We start from the raw sequence: 5,283 nt of genomic DNA, 5'->3' as shown, positions 1-5,283 counted from the left end.
CATCTCTCTCTCCTTTCCAGCAGTCTTCTTTTTTCCCCAGTTACCTCCTATCTAGACTACATGGCTTTGAGCTCCTCAAGGGATGGAGTTGGGGGATCTCCATTTGGGATGGTGAGGCATGATCTCCTCCAGCTATTCAAGCACTCTGCGTTCTCTGCTATCTTTAAATCTCACAGCAACAACCAGAACTGACTTCTTCCTGGTGACAATTAATTCTGCAGTAACGTTACCTCTGCAAAACGTTTTCAAACATAAAGGCTTTCGCTGCGGAACCAACTCTTCTCCATTCATGTTTGTGCCAAAAGCACCAGCATAACAAAACAGTATTTCCACAGCAGTTGTAATTTTTAGATAGAGAAACCATAATTACCTGGAGGAGTCTGACAGGGCCGCTAATTCCCCTTTCCTCTTCCCTCTGGTGCCCTATTAGCTTTTGTTTAGCATAATTGAGTTCTCACGGCAGCGGTGTGCCCCAGCCAGCAGCGTGCCTTGGGTCGCCCTGGGCACTTGATGAGCTCTGCAGGTATCCCAGCCCTCGTGCACAGAGAGGAGCACTGAATGCTTTCTGCTGGTGAAAGAGCTGGATGCCATGTGAGCCCAGCATGCCTGCAGACAAAATGACCATTCACAACAGCCTGCTCCATTAATGGTATAAAGTGCACTAGAAAACGGTTGTGAAAATAATAGCTGCTTCTTAATAAGAGAGCCAAGAGCAGCAAGAAGGGCCAGAGCACTGCGTGCAGAGAGCTGGGATGGAAAAGGCACTTGACATCTCTCTTGGGTTCACCTTGCACAAGCAATTAAGCATTTTAAGAAATGTAACTCTTATTCCCTTTGGTGAGCTCTTCTATCTGGCTCTTCCTCAAACGTCTGCTCATTATTTTTTGAATGCTTTTCCCTCCTACTTTGATCAGGGCTCATTATTTGTGGTGTGGGAGCACCCAGAAGCCAGCAGTGAGGTCACCCACATGCACCCTGCTCTGCCTGGAGCATCTCCCGGGAGGGACTGGATGGACACAACAGCCCGCGCTTCCATCAGCCTCATGGCTTAGGTGACTAGAAGAAGGGAAAGGGTTAAAACCAGAGTAATTAATATAAGAAGACTGTTCATTATTATAAGACGTCTGTATATCATTAAATTTCATTTGAGCTTTAATTAGACTCTTCTTTTTTTTTTTTTCATATAAAAGTCTTTGTTGTGTCAATTAGTTGATTGGCTATCATCTGGTTTCTGGGTTAGTGAAACCTGATCTGTTGTGAATGAATTTATTTATCAGGGAAAAGGGACCAGGGGATGGAAAAAAAATTCAATTAAATGTCAATGTGTGGAGTGACAAGCAGCATTCGATAGGGCTTTTAGTTTAATTGCTTGTATTTCATTAAGAGATTTATTTATCTAGAGAATTCTTCAGTTTCAAAAGATCTTGGGCAATTTCTTGCTTGCTTCTGGCTTTTCGGGTGCTCCTGTGTTGTTCACAATATAGAGAGAACACTTTTTAATTAGAAAAAGTACTTTGTTGTGACAAGTCCTAGGACTGTCACATCGCTGACATGCAGTGAGAGCCTCTTGATGACATCCACGTGCAAATGGCTGTGGTGTGTGCCCCTGCATGGTGTGAAAGGCTGCCCATGAGACTCTGCCTCTCCCTCGGCTGTTCCCCGTGATCATGGTGTTAGTCCCGAAAGTTTGGTGTGAGGAGAACCCCATCCAGCTCCCAGCCCTGGGAACATCCTGGGAGATCTGTTTTAAATCTTCTAAACGCTGTGCGTCTCTTTGGGAAGGATGGTTTCCATTTGTGTTTTATTTGGATTCCAGCTCATCTCTTGCGGCTGACGAATCAAAATGGAACAGCCTTAGGAGGGGGCTGGCAGGCAGGCACCCTCGCAATGCAGTGTGCTGGGGGCAGCCACACCGAGGCATTGCCTGCAGTGTGATACTCTCACACCACAATGAAGTGCTGGGAGCACCAAAGTTTATTTGATAACTCTCTGTTTATTTCTAATCCAGCCTGAAAACCGTGAGTACAAAAGCACGCAGTGAAGTTCTCCAGCTACTGCAGCTCTTCTTGCGTGGACTTTGTGTTGTGGCCATCAGGGGTCTTTATCCATGCATCTGTCACTGCTCCAAGGACACAGATTCACTGCTGTAGATTGCTGGGGATGGATCCCCAGCAGCAGTGGGACCACCAGCTTTTGTGAAAAGGGAGATCTTTTGTGTGGTACGTAGGTGATTACCAGGCCAAATGATTGGCCTAGTGTGTATGGAGAACTGGAGAAAAAGCCCCCTGAAGCCAGGTCCTGTGTTCTTCTCATGCAGGAAATGCTGTGTCCCATCGGTAAGCTGACCAAGATCCATTTTAGAGCTGTTTAACTCCATACCCATGGGAGATTTCCCTTTGAGATGGCTTGGGAGCAGGGAAGCTCTCTCCATGGATTTGCTCAACGCCCAGCAGAAATCCTGGCAGGGCCTCTGGGAGTGTCTGTCTGATAAGTAGCTCTAATGAGTACTAATTACACCCAGCACAAGTGATGCATCTCTTTTCTGAAGCACATCAGTACAGTTCAGCATTTTCTGCCGTGTCTGTGTTTTGGGCCCCCATTTGTTTGTGAAGTACAGCCAGGACAGGTCTGTTCCCAGAAACTAATTATTTCTTTTATTCTGCAATGAGAACTCACTTTCAGATAAGAAGTTGGGGAGGCAACACATGAAGCAACTGACAATTATAGCCTCCCCAGACATTTTGTCTGCAACTCTACACCAGCATCACAACAGCGGATGGGAAGCCAGGGATGCTGTATGGGCAAATCAGAAGGGCAGGGCATGGGAAATGCTCCAGGTTGTCCTCTGGGGGGAAGCTATCGCTTTACAGATGTGTTTGGAGAGATCCCAGGTTTGGGCAGAGCAGAGCTGACATGGGTGAAGAGTCCATATTTCACCTGAACCTACTGAAGATGGAAAAGTAAAAACAGACTGGCCTTTCCAGGGAGTCACCGTAGCAGCCGAAGAGGAAGAGGAAAGTCTGTGGTTTTGGGGAATGGTGATGAAGTATCCTGCTCTCCCCAGCTCTGGACAAGGGCTCCAGATCATAGTATCATAAAATGGCCTGAGTTGAAAAGGACCACAGTGATCATCTCGTTCCAACCCCCTGCTATATGCAGGGTCGCCAACCAGCAGACCAGGCTGCCCAGAGCCACATCCAGCCTGGCCTTGAATGCCTCCAGGGATGGGGCATCCACAGCCTCCTTGGGCAACCTGTTCAGTGCGTCACCACCCTCTGGGTGATGAGCCAAGGGAGCACACTGTGAACATCACGCACATCACATGCTCCTCCACACCTTCATCTGGGATGGACTAGGTGAAATTGGCCCCTTTCTGGAGGCTGAGGGAAGCAGCTTGCAGTCCTTTGGCCTGGCCTTGCTTGGTATCTCACCCCCTGTGGGCTGTACAACAGTGGACAAAGGCAGCCACCTGCTGCACCCACCTCAAGGGGTTTCTCCAGTGACTGCTGGGAGCAAACAGACCTGCAAGCTGCTTCTGTGTCCCCATCAAGACCTAGATGTACACAGCCAGGGAGCACAGGTTTTCAGCTTGGCCGGGCAAACCTTGGACCTTCTGGCACTTGTGTCTGCATGGACAGACAGGTATGGACAGGCTCCATGCAATATTGGCCGGGGGAAGCAGGGGGACTTGTCATTTGTTAACTGAAGCAAAATGGGTTTCATCAAAAAGAAAGAAATGGGAAAAATATCCTAACCACATAACAGAAGTGCTCCTCCTCACTTCCCCTGAAGCAGTACTCACTGGGACATGCCCATACCTTGGTGCTGGGAGAGGTCCCTAACCTGAATGCTGTCAGCCACAGTTGCCAGCACAGCCCCTTTGCCTCTTTGGCAGCATTAGTCAAGCTCTTGGGGTTAACATCAAGGGCTTGGCTATTGCCTTTTGATGAAAAATGAAAACAGTTGGGAGAATAAAGGTTCTCCAGTCACACCTCCTCAGTGTCCCCAGGGATGTGTGCAGGGCGTTGGTGTTTCTCCATCGTCATCCTGGGCAGTGCCTGCACTTACCCTTCATGGCTGCTTCACCCACCCTGGCTCCTGAGACAAATCAAAGGTGAGCAAAGGGAGATGTCAGACCTGCCACACACTATCGGTTTTGGAGTTTCTCTCGGTGGGGGAAGGAGGGACTGTATCCCACACACCCCCTACTGTGTGTCCTCAGCCCGTCCTTTGCTCCACAGAAGCCCCTGTGCTGCAGATCCTGCTGGCCTGGCTCCTGGCTGCAAGCCCGTGGTGGAGACAAGCAATGGAATGTTCTTCTCAACAGGAAGCTGTGCAGCGTGCATAGCAGCTCCAGCCCCTCCCGTAGGCATTTTGTTTTCATCTCTAAGCAGCTGAAGTGTGCGTGTCTATCAGTAAATCTCCATCATCCCAATTGCAGCGTGTTTCCTCAGATAAAGGTGCTGTGCGACAGCAATTATGTTTTCATTTGTTGTGGGAAAACTTAATACGCAGAGTGGCAGAAATGTTATTCATCCTCTGTTAATTATGAGCTACTTACCGTAGGAAATCATGCAAAAACAAAAAAAAAGTGTAATCAAATAAAATAAGGGAAGTGTGCCTTCACGCTGGGTGGAATTAGCTCCTGCTGCCAATTAACACCGACTTAATGGTGTTAATGGCCTCGTGTGTGACCTTGCCTTCAGCTGGGCAGCAGTGCTGCAGGTGGGCAGCTGCCTAATGCAGCCAGCCCTGGGACAGGACTTGCACCACCTCTGCATGTCCCTGCTGTAAACTGTGCATCTCTGAAACAGAGATACAGGAGGGTCCCAGCATTTTGTTGTGCTTTTGCCCTCCAAGCTGTGCGATGCACCCGGGAAGCAAAAGGAGGGGTTGGCTCTTGGGGTCTCTGCAGGGTTCAGCAGGGCCAGGTGTGCCTATGGCCTCAGAACTGAGCAGGGGGGGCAACCCAATGTGCTCCCACATGGTCTAGCGGTTAGGATTTCTGGTTTTCACCCAGGCAGCCCGGGTTCGACTCCCGGTGTGGGAAATTATTTAATGTGTTGTGTTTTGGGGCACCACTGGGTGAAATAACGTCGACCTGGACAGGAGTTGGTTGTACAAGGAGGTGCTCCCATTAGCTACCATCGATAATTTTTTCTCGCTGTCCTGGTAAAACACAGCAAATAGAGATCAGAGAAACTGTGGGGATGACTGTTCCTGGAGATGTTCAAAACTCAACCAACAAGGCCCGGAGAAACCTGCTCTGGTTAAAATTCCTTG

The 5,283-nt window shown here is 48.9% G+C and overlaps 1 non-coding gene across 1 annotated transcript; it reads left to right on the top strand.

Moving 5' to 3' along the window:
- Nucleotides 1-4,978: 4,978 nt before the first annotated feature.
- Nucleotides 4,979-5,050, top strand: TRNAE-UUC. The gene has a single exon. It is a non-coding gene; the product is annotated as a tRNA-Glu (tRNA).
- The last annotated feature ends 233 nt before the right edge of the window (nt 5,051-5,283 follow it).

This window comes from Gallus gallus, chromosome 20 (genome assembly GCF_016699485.2).
Source record: "Gallus gallus isolate bGalGal1 chromosome 20, bGalGal1.mat.broiler.GRCg7b, whole genome shotgun sequence".
Lineage (NCBI taxonomy): Eukaryota > Metazoa > Chordata > Aves > Galliformes > Phasianidae > Gallus > Gallus gallus.
This window is presented reverse-complemented; position numbering and strand designations above follow the sequence as displayed.